This window comes from Rhipicephalus microplus, chromosome 9, assembly GCF_043290135.1.
Source record: "Rhipicephalus microplus isolate Deutch F79 chromosome 9, USDA_Rmic, whole genome shotgun sequence".
Lineage (NCBI taxonomy): Eukaryota > Metazoa > Arthropoda > Arachnida > Ixodida > Ixodidae > Rhipicephalus > Rhipicephalus microplus.
The window spans coordinates 111,224,097-111,240,297 of record NC_134708.1 but is presented as its reverse complement, the minus strand read 5'-3'; the positions used below and the strand labels follow the sequence as shown (position 1 = coordinate 111,240,297).

General features: G+C 43.2%; 1 long non-coding RNA gene across 1 annotated transcript in view; it reads left to right on the top strand.

Annotated features, from left to right (window-relative positions):
- LOC142772114 (uncharacterized) overlaps positions 1-15,068 on the top strand; it is a 97,425-nt gene extending 82,357 nt beyond the window's left edge. The window contains exon 3 of the long non-coding RNA XR_012886278.1: positions 11,832-15,068. This is a non-coding gene — a long non-coding RNA (uncharacterized LOC142772114). The remainder of the gene's footprint in view (positions 1-11,831) is intronic.
- Positions 15,069-16,201: the final 1,133 nt, after the last annotated feature.

The window sequence follows — 16,201 nt, the reverse complement described above, 5'->3', positions numbered from 1 at the left end:
AACGCGAAGTAATGAACTGCGGGCAAAATATTGGAGTGGTACAATCTATTGGAGCGCATCAGCCGAAATAACAGGAGCAAGCAGCTCTTTTAGGGCATCTGGAACGAAGCAACCAAGAACATGTCGCTATTTCTCGAAGAAGAGAAAGCCGTTCGCGGTCATCGGCAGCTGCCATTAGCGTCCATACGTGCCCTCGTGCTCCTTGCACCGGCACGGCCCAGACTGCCATTCACTACTCGAATCTTGCGAAGCGCGGTCGTGCTCGAGCTCCGCGTCCTGGTGCTCGCGGCCAAACCGTTTCACGACGTTCACCTTCGGAATCTGGCTGCTAGTACCAACTCGACTGAATCCCTCGGCGGCGCTCAATTGAAGTCTCGAACTCCAGGACCGAGACATGCCATCCGCCACTGCGCCAACGTGCCACAAGGCGAGAAGGAAGAAGAAGGGGTCCCACTTGAAGTCTTCATTCTCGGGTTGCACCACGAACAGCAGAGGCCCCGACACTTCGCCACCGGCGTCATCACCGTACAGTGCGCAAGCAAACATTCGAGAACTCTGCGCCCTTCTCGCGATGCATCAGGAAGCTGATGAAGATAAGCCTCAGTGCGAGGATTCTGAAGACCGGAACAAGCCTTCATGGACCAAGCCTTCGGTGTGCCGGCATCGAGGTGGACCTCCAACGACGACGACGACGACGACGACTCCGGAAAGAACACCCAGCGAATAATGCGCTACTCGGCTGCATCACCGTCATCGGACAGAAGCATCAGGCGTTTGGACAAGGGCGGGGGAGTCACTCTCGAAATCGTCGCTGGAAGAAAGACGCACTTGCATTGAACGGGCGCTGGAGCACAAAGCTGTCGCTGACTCCACCGCTGCCGTCGTGCAGAGAAGGCGTGAAGAGTTCGCCGTCGGAAAGAAGCCTGGCCGAAGCCTTTCCATGTGCCGGAAGACCTGCGTGCGCGGTGAACCTCGAGTCACATCCTTGATTGTAAGCGCATATGAATGCTTGATGGACGGGCAGCGAGCACTTAGCGATGACTTACAGTGCGCTGACGACGAAGACGACGGCGACGATGACGAGGATGACGAAGGGCGCGGCTTAGATTCACTTCAGTAGTGCCAAACAACTGGCACAAGTCTACGACAAAGTCTGACTTTGAAGAAGTGACACAGGCTGAAATATCCAACGTGATTAAACATTTACCCTGTGCATCTCCTGACCCAGATGGAATCACAGTACGCATGATTAAAATTCTGTTCGATTTATCGCCTCGAGACGTCGCCAATGTTATCAACTACTCCTTAAAAAACTCATGGGTGCCGCAGGATTGGAGGATAGCAAAGGTGATTCCTATACTAAAAAATCCGGGTGGAGGATTAACAGTCAATAATATCAGACCAATCTCTCTAACATCTAACATGGTCAAACTAGTAGAGAGGGTTCTACATAGCCGAGTAAGTATCTGGATGGCAGACAATTTAGTAATAAAACCGAACCAAATCGGTTTTCGTAGTGATTTCTCTATTTGGTGTGCCCATACTGATTTAGAAAGCCGAATACAGCTCGCGCGTAAAAGAAGGCAATACGCTGCTTTAGTAACGCTTGACATAGCCAAGGCGTATGACAGTGTGGAGCACTTCATATTGTTAAATACGCTAGAGAGAGTGAACTTCCCACAATATTTTATTAAGTGGGTGGCAGAATTCTTAAAATCAAGAGAATTCTACTGCGTCAAGGATGGATGTTCCTCATCTAGATTTAAACAAACGCGAGGAGTTCCCCAAGGAGCAATCTTATCTCCAATATTATATATTGCTTTAATGAGCACAATTCCAACACATCAAGAAGTTACTGTCTACATTTATGCTGATGACATCGCACTCTTTGCTGCTGACTATGATATTTACTCACTACAACTTAAATTACAAAGATATATTAACATGGTAGAAATTTGGTTGCAGTCGATTTCGTTATCGTTAAATGTCAACAAAAGCGCGCTCATGGCGTTCCCGCTTGCAGAACCAATTTCAATTTCAGTTCTATATAAACAGGAACCCATCCAGCAAGTAGACTCTATAAAATATTTGGGAATCATTTATAATGACAAACTTAACTGGGGTCCACACATAGAGTATATAACTACCAAAGGACAGCGGGCATCAGGCTTACTACACAAGCTAAGTAACCGGAAATATGGGTTACGGAGGCACACCTTGATAAAGTTGTACAAGATTTATATGCGCCCTATCATGGAATTCGGCTGCATATTATTCTTGGGTGGCCCTGCTTTTAAAACGAAACCTCTAGTTGTCTTGGAGCGAGAAGCACTGCGAATGTGTCTGGGACTCCCTAGATTTGTGGCTATCAACGTACTGTACCAGGAAGCGCGCCTGCCTACACTACTTTGTCGATTTCGAATTTTGACCGTACAGGCATTTTTAAAATTTTAGAGCTTACCGGCAAGAAGATCTCAATATGCCTTTATCGCAAACCCAGACGCCTTCTTTCTTGCTCATTGGCCACGGTTTCACACACCCCAGATAATGTTTCTACAAAAAAATCGACAAAGTATAAATGTGAACATTAGAAATGTAATTGAGACTAATGACTCGAATTGTCATGTTATTATTGAGTATGATGATATATTCCCTCAAAACGCCAAATTACAATCTAGCAAATTTTCAAATAACATATTATTGGATTACTTGGAGCATGCAGAAACTAAAAATATAATAGCCACAGATGCTTCCGTAAATAATCAAAAGGCAGGTGTAGGCATTGCCTCTGATTCGCTTGACTGGTCCTTTTCATTGAGACTGTCTGATTTTACTTCAGTTTTTGAAGCGGAGCTCTTGGCGATTATTTTAGCTCTTCGAAAACTTCCATCAAATCGAATCAACGCAGTCATAATGACGGATTCTCTTTCAGTTTGTGCAGCTCTGACAGCTTCAGAGGACTCTCGAATTCTAAGCACATTCAAAACAGTAGTACCCTCGCAGTTAAGACTCCTGAGGTTACTATGGGTTCCGGAACACTGTGGATTAAGATTAATTGAATTGGCCGATTCCTTAGCACGAGCTGCACTTGAAGGGCCAGTTTTGTCCATACTGCCAGATGTGGAATATATCACGGCAATAAGATATCGAAAATCAGCAATCTCCACTGATACGATAGAAAAAGTAACTACATGGACAGACTATAACCACCTCATGTTTCCATGGCAACCCCACTGGAGTCAGTCCAGAAAGCTCGAAGTCTTAATTACTAAATTTCGATGTCGTGTCCCCCCCCCCCTAAACCGGTATCTACACAGAGCTGGTCAGACAACATCACCCCTCTGGGCATTCTGCGGAGAAATGAAATCACTAGATCATTATTTTTTGTATTGTCGCCGCTACGATATACTTAGAAAAAGGTTACTAGTTATGCCATTTCGGAAAAGAGGCCTTAGATTGACGGCGGAAACGGCGCTAAGCTTTGGTGCCTCAGTTTTGGGACATTGCCACAGGGATGCTTTCAATGCCGTTTGCGATTATATTCAGGCAACTAAGCGTATACCTTTGTGATTTTCAATCAAAAAAAATATTTATTACTCCCCAGGGCAGAGTGAAGTAAACGCAGCTAAGTAGTAATCATAACACCTCAAATCTCAAAATTGCTCAACTTGATTTTTTTTCGTTTGCTCTTTTTATGTTGTTTTTATTTTTACATTAGTCTTATTATAATACCAATTCATTACACATAGTTAAAAGGATCACAGAAAAACTGCACTACACTTTCTTGGTCAATCCCCCTGAGTGGGTATGAGCCAACATCCCAGGGAAACAAAACAAAACAAAACAAAGCCTCGTGAACGACGAAGCTTCCAGGTCCCCTCGACAGGTGTCGGCGACACAGATCGCTCTGTTCCCGGTGGCTGTCCTAAGGTATACCGGCTGGGGTGGGCTTCGTCATCCGGCAGCCGTTTCGGTGACCCCGACGTGGATGACAAGGCCAAACATTGCGGTGTCGGGGTCAGGGCACGTCAGACAGTACATTTTTGTATATATATTTCGCTTTTTAACCTATTAAACTTAGCGTAGTTTGTTTGTCATTTCGTGTATTTCTTGAAGACCGCAAAACGGCAGCTGCTCCATCCATTGCGCCGTAGTTGAGCGACCATAAACGCATAGTAACGTACAGTGACGTTACGAATGAACAATCGGTTCGCACTTAGTAAAATTCAGAATTGACATTCAGATAACATTCGGTATTGTTGCAAGAGTACTGAAAATCGGGCGATTTGGTACTGATTGAGGGCTATTTTGCGCGCAACACACACACGGACGACAAGAAACGGACACCACGAGCGCAGACTCGCAACCTATTGATAACTTCAAAATGCTTTTTCATCTGCGAGACTAACAAAAATTTTGCGCCCGTGGCGTCTGTATCTCCCGTCTGTATGTCGGTTGCGCAAAATAAAAAAAAGTGAATTGGTGATCTTACATTGTAACTTCAAATTTCTGGCACGCTGGTTGGTAGTGCATAGCTCACAATTAAGGATACGCAGGAGAGTGCTGCTCGGCGGCACCATTCTGCGCCCTCTTCGTTTTTACCTCTGGAACGCAATTCCGATGAACGCATGGGTCGCTTAGCGGCTAAGACGTTTCACTACTAAATTCTCGAGTGCGTAGGTATAATTCCCGGTTGTGTGAAATTCCAGAAAACCAATGCAAATAGATTCAGGTGCACGTCAAAGAATTTCGGGAAGGCAATGCTCATCCGCTTTTGAAAGGGGCAGGAGGCGCGTAAACACATGTAAAATTGGGGACTTTTAGGCTTGGCCTTAGGAGTGGAATGCGACAGCAATATCCTGTTCCTGTGAAGCGTATACTTCAACCACTTGGTGCGTATATTCTTGTACGATGTTTCTCGAGATGTTTAAATTGTGGATTACTGCAGTGTAATCGATGGTGTTGAAAGTGGCTTATGTCAGTGAAGCTTTCACACATTGCTGCATTCTGTATTTGAAGTAGCGTGCTTTAAAGCAAGTCAAGTCAAGATCCTTGACAATGTGGCGCATACCCACGCTGGAGGATTGTCCAAGAACCACAGAGTTTCAATAATTTCTTCGAGTGTTCAATATTTTTTTCTCAATAACAGGTTAAAATATTATATTTACAAGAAATAAAATAGATGCAACAAGAGGAATTTGATGGTTTAATTGTAAATAATCTGTAGTGTAATGCAATAAAGCGTCGTATTTGATTTAAACCAAGAGCAATTAGGTGCGTGTAATCTTTTCGCACTTGCTATGCACCCACTACGTGGTCTTCAGGGAATTAGTGCAATAACATGCGCGCCTAGAGTGGGCGTGAGCTCTGCATAGAGATCATCATCATCATCATCTGCTCGGACATTCGATGGCAATGTACGCTTGTGCCACGACATATTACTGCGGTATCACATGTTGCAATGTAAAGCGTCTACAAAGAATGCGCGTGATTGCAAAGTATAAGTATTATTTTTTTGTGTTCCAAAGCACAACAAATTGTTTTGACAGTATTTCCGAAAAGATGCGTGGCTTTGCGGAGGAACACTTTCTTACCCCGCAAACGGCCTGGGTTCTATGCTGACTCAGACTCGGACATTTTTATCATTTATTTTTGTATCATTTTTGTTTCAGTCACGGACAGTGTGACGATTTTCCGCTTACAACAAACGACGCTTCTCGCCGGCACAAAACACACTTAAACGGGAGCCCACGCTGGCTATAAATATTCACAAGCGTAATCAGCAAATAAATAAATAAATAACAATAAAAATGTTATCGCCGCTACGATCAGGTGGCACAAGGCTTGGCCACACCACGCAGCGCTGCAGGGCACCTGCGTTTACACTCTCACCTAAATTACGACTACAAATTGCATCTTGAATGATCCTAAGACGGCTCTCATGAATTTCATGGGCTGTCTTAGGCCAATCGTGGTTACATGATCGAAAATAGCAAACGAAGCATTATTATACAACTTGTACGAGAGCCTACGTAGTGGGGAGTCCAGGTAGTGAGGCGGCCCCCAGCGTAGCCCGAAGTTTAAACAACAGGGAGCTGGACCACTTAAGCCTGGACTTCTTCCTTAGAGGAATCACCACATGGAACGAAGTTACAGCTTATTACCGATAGAACAGAAACACATACTTGGCCCCACATGCAGACCTCACAAGGAAACGGGCTACAATCAGGAGGCAAATCCAGACAAATTCTTTTCCCAGCGCTCATCGGCTGTCTAAAATTTACCCGGAAACGTTCAACTAAACTGCCAACATGGCGGCCACGTGTAGGCTACCCAAAATCACATTCCTGGGAATGCGAGGGTAACCCATTACAGAACACAATACTACCAGCTTCGTCCCTGGCGGCGTAGAACTCACCCTTGTCGTCAACTGACTACCCTGTTCAGGCAGAAGTGTTTAAGACGGTATAGATGGTCGTGGTAAACTTTAACCAACGCGAAATGACGTGACGGAACTCGAAACGAGGAAATGTGGGCAAGATATTCAATTGATTACAATTTTTATACGCATTGACCAGGAGAACAGCATCAGGCTGATCTTTAAAAATGTCCGGAATGGAGGTACGGAGGATGTGCCGCTATTTCTCGACGAAGAAGAGAACGCCGTTGGTTGTTACCGGCAGCTGCGCGGCTGGCAGCATCATATATAATGACACATTAAATTGGAGAAGTCACATTGATGATGTGTACTCCAAGGCAACACGGGCCATGGGGTGGCTACGGAAGCTTGCAAACCGTAAAGCGGGTTTAAGAAGAGATGTGCTAATAATGATATATAAACTTTATGTGCGGCCCATCATGGAATTCGGATGCGTATTATTTTCTGGCAGCGCAGCCTATAAAGTGAGACCCCTAATACTGCTGGAAAGAGAAGCGTTGCGTTTGTGTCTGGGTCTACCAAAGTTTGTTGCAAACAACGTGTTGTATATGGAAGCTCGCCTACCTTCTCTGCTAAATAGGTTTAAAATTCTTACTGTGCAAGCATTCTTAAAGATATACAGTTCACACCAAAGACTCTCATTTTACGCTTTCATTCAAGAACCGACTTTATTTTTCGAAACCCATTGGTCGCGACTACACACCCCGCAAATAGTATTTGCACAAGCGCTACTAAAGCAACTGAATGTAAAAATTAGACATATTCGTCCAATACACAATCTAAAGTCAATGCTTAGCATACAATTCGATGATATATTTCCTCATAACGCGAAACAATTGGCATATAGGTATTTAAATGACCAGTTAGCAGATTATCTAGCCCACCTAGAGATAAGCAATATCATAGCGACTGATGCATCTGTGTCAAAAGAAAAGACTGGGGTTGGCATCTTCTCTCCTTCTTTGGACTGGTCCTTTTCGATTCGACTCCCAGATTATACCCCGGTATTCATGGCAGAATTATTGGCCATTGTTCTTGCCCTACGCAAATTACCCTCAAGCGAATCATTAGCAGTGATCATTACAGATTCGTTATCAGTTTGTAATGCACTTTCTGCGGCAGTAAATTCAGAGCTGATGAATACGTTTCGGCATTTAGTACCGAAAAACGTAAAAAAACTGCATTTGCTATGGGTACCAGGCCACCGCGGATTATATTTGAACGAAATGGCAGACTCTTTAGCAGCAGTATCCCTGGGTGGGCTCACCATTCCAGTTTTGCCAGATACGGCTTACGTAACCGCGCTAAGGTTCCGAAATGCTTGCCTGCAATGGGGAAAAGGTAATTTGGATAACTTCAAAGATTTCGAGCATTTGAGCTATTGCTGGAATAAACAGTGGTGTTTATCTCGCCAGTTAGAGGTCACTTATACCAGATTGCGCTGTGCAGTTCCACAACTAAATTATTACCTTAATAAAGCTCAGCTCAAGGCGTCACCGCTATGCATTTGGTGCAACGAAATTGAAACAATTGAACATTTCTTTTTATTCTGTCATCGTTATTCTTATCAGAGAAAAAGATTTCTAGTAGCCCCATTACAAAAGCTAGGCATACAAGTAAATTTACCAGTAATTTTATCACTTGGCGGAGCTTCATTTGGTTACTGCCACAGGGATGTATGCTCCGCTGTGTTTGACTACATCAACGCAACTAAAAGATTACCATGCTAGTGAACCACTACCTTTTCAGATCTTTAGTTTATAATTCATAGTAATGTCTTTCAAAAACAAAAGATGGTTTGACCGCTTGCTCAGCACACATTTTTGTTTTTCTGGTAGTATTATTTTACGCTACTTTTTCAGATTGGCTTCATTTTTAGTTTAGTTTCATTTAAGTATCCTGCCACCCGGTTCTTGGCCCATCCCCCTTTGTGGGTAAGCGCCATCCATCACAGGTCATCAGCATCAGCATCAGCGGCTGGCAGCCCAGCGGCTCGGCTTCGTCATCCAGGAAAGTAGTTCCGGTAGTTCTAGTGCGCCGCTCGTCCGTGGAACTCAGCGTTGACTACCCCGTAGCTCTGCACCCAAACTAACTATTATTAACCTTAACGCAAGAAGCATAACATGCAAATTCCCCGACTTCCTTTCTCTCGTTTCGACATATTTCCCACACATCATTGGTATAACTGAAACGTGGCTCCACGAGGCTATATATGACTTTGAATTTACACCACCCGGATATGTCGTGGTTCGTGTCGATCGACGAATCGGCCGAGGCGGCGGTGTAGCCTTGCTCTTTCGGTCGGACTTACGGTTCTCAGTCCTGCCTAGTCCTTCTGGCATGGAATCAATATGGTGCAAACTTCACATTGACAAACTTCAGATCGTAATTGGTGTCATATACCGCCCCCCGGATTCCTGCCTTGATATGTTTCACACTCTTAACGAGTTCGCAAACGCGCACAACTTCGGCACCAAGCATCTTGTTCTTATGGGGGATTTTAACGCCCCTGGAGTTGACTGGTCTTCCTTGACTCACAGCGGCCGCGACTCCCATATTTGTGGTGAGCTTATAAATTTTTCGTTATCCTTCGGGCTTACCCAGATCGTAACTGGCTACACCCGGCATAATGCACTCCTTGACTTGGTATTTGTAAGTTCAAATATGTTACATAACGTGTGTAAATGCGAGATTATCGATGGTATCTCGGATCACAAGGCAGTCCTAGTTTCCTTGCAGTGTTCGATTGCGAAACGGCAATTCGTGGTCACTTCCTTTCACGATTTTAACCGCGCTGATGACGTTTCCGTCCTCGACTGTTTAGCCGATAAATTTGAACAATTTTTAGCACTCGCCACACGCAACGATGTTGATGCTTTAGTTGGTTTCTTTGAACAGTTGGTGAAAACTTGCACTCTGGAATTTGTACCGATCAAAACAAAAAAGAAAAATACTAATGTTCCCTGGATGAACCGTGAAATCTTGCATCTTTCACGTCGGATACGTAGGATGAGGCAGGCGAGGTCACGCTGTTCCTCTTATGATCACTGTAGATTTCTACAGGCAAAGGAAGAACTCCGGGTCAAAATAAACGCCGCAAAAAACCATTTTTTTCGGATAGAACTACCGAGCCTGTTATCCAATAACCCACGCAAGTTTTGGTCATCAGTATTGCCCCGCGATGCCGCATCAGCGTCATTTTCCATTGGCGATGAAACAACCAATGATCCTGCGGAAATTTCCGAAGCTTTCAATAGTTTTTTTGAGTCTGTTTTCACTCGCGACGACCTTGAAGTTCCTCTTTTTCATAGTACAAGCTCATTCTTATCAATACCGGACATTATTATTAGCGAAGAGGGGGTTCTCAACCTAATATTAAACTTAAACACTAAGAAATGCAAAGGTCCGGACGACATTCCCAATGCGTTCTTGGTCCGTTATTCCGATTGGGCTTCCAAATATCTTACTGTCATATTTCAGAAATCCTTTGAAACTGGCATAGTGCCTAGCTCATGGAAACTGGCAAAAGTAATTGCGTTATTTAAGTCCGGAGAAAAGCATATTATTACGAACTATAGACCAATATCACTGACTTCCTACTCTTGTAAACTACTAGAGCATATAATTTATAAACACATCATGGAGCATTTAGAACAACACAACCTATTATCTCAGTTTCAGCATGGATTCAGGAGTGGTTTCAGCACGGTTACGCAATTAACAGAATTCGTTCACGACATTTCTTGTTCACTTGATTCCGGAGAGCAGGTCGACGCCATTTTCATCGATTTTTCCAAAGCATTCGACACGGTATCTCACACTAAACTGATATGCAAACTAACTGCCATATTAAACAACCCTGCCTTGGTCAAGTGGATAGAAAACTTTCTTTCAGATCGCGCGCAATTCGTAGAATTTAATGGTTCCATATCCAGTAAATCTAACGTAACTTCTGGAGTTTGCCAGGGCTCGGTCCTTGGACCACTGCTATATCTGATTTACATAAACGACCTGCCTGGCAACATCAATTCTAAAATCCGTTTTTATGCGGACGATTGCGTACTATATGACACCATTAGCACACCGCAATGTCACCAAAAACTAAACGAGTCGTTTTCTAGGTTTTGCGCGTGGTGTAAAACGTGGCAGATGTCCGTAAATTTCCGCAAAACAGTATCCATGTCCTTTACCCACAAGCGTTCCCTGTCTAATTTCACGTACTCATCCGCTGACATAAACCTCCAAAGAGTTACAGAATATAAGTATCTTGGCATTATTTTCACAAGTAACCTATCCTGGTCAAAACACATCGAATATGTATGCACAAAGTCACTTAAGAAACTGGGTTATCTTCGACGCACACTCAGCCAAGCACCGAAAGACACCAAACTCCTGATGTATAAAACACTAATCCGACCGACACTCGACTACGCATGCTCCGTGTGGAACCCTTACCGAAAAGGCGAAATTAACAAAATTGAAGCCGTTCAAAAGAAAGCCATCCGATTCATCTGTCGCAGGTATGACTGCGCTTTTTCACCAACCACAGCCCTCGTATCTCTAGAGCTAACCACCTTAGCTGCCCGTCGTGAAATTGAATCACTAACCTTTTTTCACCGCATCATTCACTGTTCATATCGCCTATCATCAAACAAATATGTCACATATGCAAGCCCCACTCAGACCAGAAGCAATCACACCCTTAACGTTTCCCCGTATCATCCCCGCACAGACACGTTCAAATATAGCTTTTTTCCGCGAACAATTGAGCGTTGGAGTTTGTTGCCTGGCCACGTGCGCTCTCTTGACTTGCTTACATTTGCTTCTAAAATACAACTATTGTAAACTACGTACATATATCGCTTTGTTTCCTTTCCCCCTTTGTACGAGTGCACTTTTGTACTTAGATGTGTGTATTAGGTCGATTTTATGTAACCCTTTACCATGCCGCTAAAACTGTACACTTCCTTCTATGTTGACTTTCGAATACCTGGTTTCGTCGTTACTATGTTTTCTTTCTTTCTTTTTGCTTTTGTTTCAGTATTCAACTTGTTCGATGCACGGTTTTGTGCGATGTACCCACTCCTGCTATAGCCCCAAGAGGGGCTGCAGTATGTTAAAATAAATAAAATAAATAAAGAAAGAGCAACCGCTGATCTTCCGCTGAACCGGGCTTCGTTCTGAACCGGGCTCATCCCTTCGGACTCTTTCGGACGGTGGTTTGGCTGAGTTTTGGGTGAATTTGACCTGTTGAAACTAGCTGACGTGGCATATTACTTCTTTAAGCAATCGAATTAGTGCTTATGTCTAATTCATCTCCTGGCCAAGGGCATAGCCCTTGGTCAGCCTCCTTGCCTAATGATGAATTGCCATTGGAATATTTTTTCCGCAGTGGTGTTGGAAGCATCCCTGTTGCGCTGGTGCCCTCGAGTCGTGGATTTATTAGGCTCAACAACCCGAAGGCGATCCAGGTGGGGTTGCAGGCCATGACGCCGCTCTTTCAGCTGATAAGTGATGTTCGTCAGTTCGGAAGAGGTGGTTTGGTATGCAGATTGTCAGATCCGTCGTGCGTTTCTGACATCCTAAAATGCAAGACATTTGCTTCGGTCCCGGTAAGTGCATTTATCCCGCCTCATTTAGCGTGCACTAAGGGAATTGTACGAGGAGTCGACTGTACATTAACGCCCGCTGAGACTCTGGAAAAGCTGTCTGATGCTGGGGTCATAGCTGTGTACCGATGCAACCGATTAGTTAACGGTGAGAAAGTCCCCACTGAGTCGGTTATTGCTACCTTTGCCGGCACTTCCTGTCCATCAGAGTTGAAAATATGGCCGCTCATTTTCAGAGTAGAACGTCTCGCTTCTCGTCCTCTCCAATGTCAAAACTGTTGGCGTTTTGGTCACAGTGCAGGGGGCTGTAAATCAAATTCACGTTGCCGCATCTGTGGCGATACCCACCCATCGAAGGAGTGCATCGCCGAAATCGAAAAGTGCTGCCTCTGTGCGGGAAATCACGCCGCCGATTATCTGAACTGCACCGCAAGGTCTAATGAAACGCAACTTCTAGAAATCATGGACAGACGTCGTTGCTCGCGGCGAGAAGCAATAAAAGTTGTGAAGGATAGAGCCTTTGGATATGCCGGAGTCGCGTCGAGGCACGAACAACTAAGTGAGACGAAGATTCTTAATCTTATTGAGGCTGCAGTAGAAAAGGCGATGTCGAAAGTGCTGGAACACATAGTTACGAGCGTGAGTGAGTGCATCTCTCAAGTGTTTTGCTCACAGATGACACAGCTGGCTTCTGCGATAGCAGTACCGATGGCCAAGTCGGCACCTTGTGCAGTGGAAGTTATACCGAATTTAGCCCCACAGCGACAATCCCGCGAGGAGAAAACCCCAATTTCGTCCGTACCTTCTACGTCGACCCACGTGGAGGATCAGAACGAAATGGACGTATGCAAAGATTTCAGGCGTCAGAAGCGCACTGGATCTCCATTAAAATCTCCTTGCCCAAACACAAAACCCAAAAAGGGCAGCGAAAATGCCAGTGCACTTTTTAAGGAGAGTATTTTAGAAGCTGCCGTTGCTGAAGTGTTTCGCTCGTCAACATAGATACCTTGAAAGTACTACAGTGGAATTGTAGGTCTTTGATTTCTGCTTCTACTGACTTACTTTGCTTAATTAATCAGTTATATCCGGATATAATCTTATTACAAGAAACCTGGCTTAACCCTGTTAAGAATTGTCATTTAAACAATTTTAGAGCATTTCGGTTAGACCGTCCATCACTAGGAGGTGGTCTAATTATACTAGTCTCGAATAAATTTTGCCGCACAGCGAGCATAGCTTTTCAGCTTATGTCCACAGACTGTGAAATTTTGGCAATAGACCTCTGTCTGCCCGGGCACCACCCTTTTTCACTTATAAACGCATATTTTCCAACGGGTTTGCATAATACTCAACAATTAGATACTGCCTTAGCTAATTGCAAGAATGATTTCCTTCTGAGTGGTGATTTCAACTCACATCATGTTTCATGGGGATTTCGAACAGACCATTCTGGTACTCTTCTGTGGGATTGGATGATTAATAAAAATCTTACCTGCCTAAATGATAGACAGCCTACTTTTATTCGTGGACGGACACGATCGGTATTAGATCTCACGTTTTGCAGCCCAAGTGTTTCAATAAAGTCTTGGAAAACAATTGATTTCTCTTCAAACAGTGACCATCTTCCTGTATACTTTGAAATCTCATGTGCTGTGAAATCTATTGAAAGGACAAAGAAAACATTGATCAATTACAAAAAATTTAAAGACTGCTTGCGTTCCAACATTAGGGCAGTGTCCAGTGGTCAAAATGAAGACCTCGGCAGAAATCTCTGGTCTGCTTTAAAAATCTCCAAGAACACTTCAGAATTTGTAATTGCTTCGTCGTCATCCAAAAGTGCCCAACCTAGTAGATGGTGGAATGATGAGTGCACACGAGATTATAGAAGAAGAAAAGCCGCATGGAAAAGACTTATATGTAATTATATTCCCCGCGCATTTCACTTGACATACAACCTTCCCTTCACATTGGTAATACCGTCATAAACATTTCCAGTGAAGCGCGGTTTCTTGGCGTCATCTTAGATAGCGAACTAAAATTTCATAAACATGCAGCATCACTCGCTAAAAAGATTGCATTTGGTATTCACGTTATCATAAAGACACGAACTTATTTTCCGCCTCACATCATACGTACTTTGTATTTTGCTTATATTCATAGCCATATTTCGTATTGCGTATCATCTTGGGCCAACACATATTTCACGCACATCGAACGTTTGCAGCGACTTCAGAATCAAGCAGTTAGATTAATGACTTTCAGCCCATTTTACTTCTCCTGCAGCTCGTTGTTTTCTCAGCTTAACATACTCCCAGTGAGACAATTATTTTGTCATAGAATGTCCGTTGTCGCCTTTAGACTCATCACGCATGACATTTTTATTGCATGCATTGATCATCGTCACTTAACTAATGGTAACATCACCAGGTTTTCTCAGTGCTATAATCTTCTTTTGCCGGCCGTAAGGACAAACTACGGCAGGTTCTCAACCTTATTTACTAGCATAGCCATTCGGAATTCATTGCCTTTCGAATTGAAATCATCGCATAACATCCATATTTTCACTTCGCGTAGTAAGAAATATTACGTTCAGGAATTAATCAACTCATCCGATTTGTGTAATTAACTGTTAATAGCTTTCCACAGTTCTGTGCTTTTTTACTACTTCAATTTGCCATTGTATAATTGATAACACTGATAATGAAACGTGTTACATTTGTCACGTAGAGTTCATTAATATTGTTTTTTGTCTTAACTTGCTTTTGATTGTTTCCTTGTTATTTTTCAATAGTGAGTATTACCATTATGTTGTGTATTGATCGTGTTTTTATTGTTAATCAAGATTATTCATTATTACTCACAAGACCGTATACTATTGCTGTATTTTTTTTGTAATTACCCCATCCATGTAGCCATAGGAGGTCCCCCTGTCAGTTTCTCTGAAACTTTGGGACCTCCTGCTGTAATAACGCTAACCATGTAACTCAACTGAACTATTTAATAAACTTGACTTGACTTGACTTGACTTGACTTAATCAGAGTCCAAAAAATTGGAAGGATTATCAGTTCATTTCGGCAACATTTAAACGCACTGTATCGCGAGCGAAAGAGCAATATGACCAAGAACATTTCGAGTACCTGTCTAAATCAAATAACAAACGTGCTTTATTCAACTTCCTTCGTGGTAGGAAGAAGACCCCTATACCAGGAAACGTTGACTCAGTAGTTTACACCTCACAGGAACTACAGGAATCATTGAATCAGTTGGCTAAAGAATTAGAAAACAGGTTCTCAACGCATCTTCCTAATTCGGCTTACACAACAACCATCTATGACTACACAGAAATATCGACTTCTGAATTATATCAGGCTATGGAAAGATTGCCAAATGCAGTACCAGGCCCCGATGGAATAACAAATACAATGCTAAAAATACTTCACAGGGAATATCCGAATGATTTGTTAGGTCTCGTCAATTATTCCCTTAGAAGAGCATGGATCCCTTCTGAATGGAAGATTGCGAAAATTATACCATTGCTTAAGAAACAGGGGGCAGGCTATAATTTAGACAACATACGACCGATAGCCTTAACATCTAATGTAGTAAAACTTATTGAAAGGGTACTTCATGGTCATATAATTAGGTTTATTAACGAGAAACAACTGTTGAGTTCTTCCCAAATTGGCTTTAGATCTGGATATTCCATATGGCATGCACATGTAGATCTGGAAAGTCGTATTCATATTGCCCGTCACAAAAAGCACTTTGCGGCTTTAGTAACGTTAGACATATGTAAAGCATATGATAGTGTAGAGTATTCTATCTTGACTAATCAGTTATGGAGTCATGGACTTCCACCTTATATAGTAGCATGGGTGACGGAATTTTTAAGTAGAAGAGAATTCTATTGTTATCAAGGCGGTTTCTCTTCCTGTAAGCACAAGCAAACCCGAGGTGTACCTCAGGGGTCAGTACTTTCCCCGGTTTTATTCAACATATTGCTTAGTACCATCCCCGTTCATCCAGAAGTGAAAACCTATGTTTATGCCGATGACATTGCTTTCTTTGCTATGGCACATGACTTCCACTGTCTCTACACTATCTTGCAAACATATCTTAATAAAATAGAACATTGGTTGGATGGATTGATGT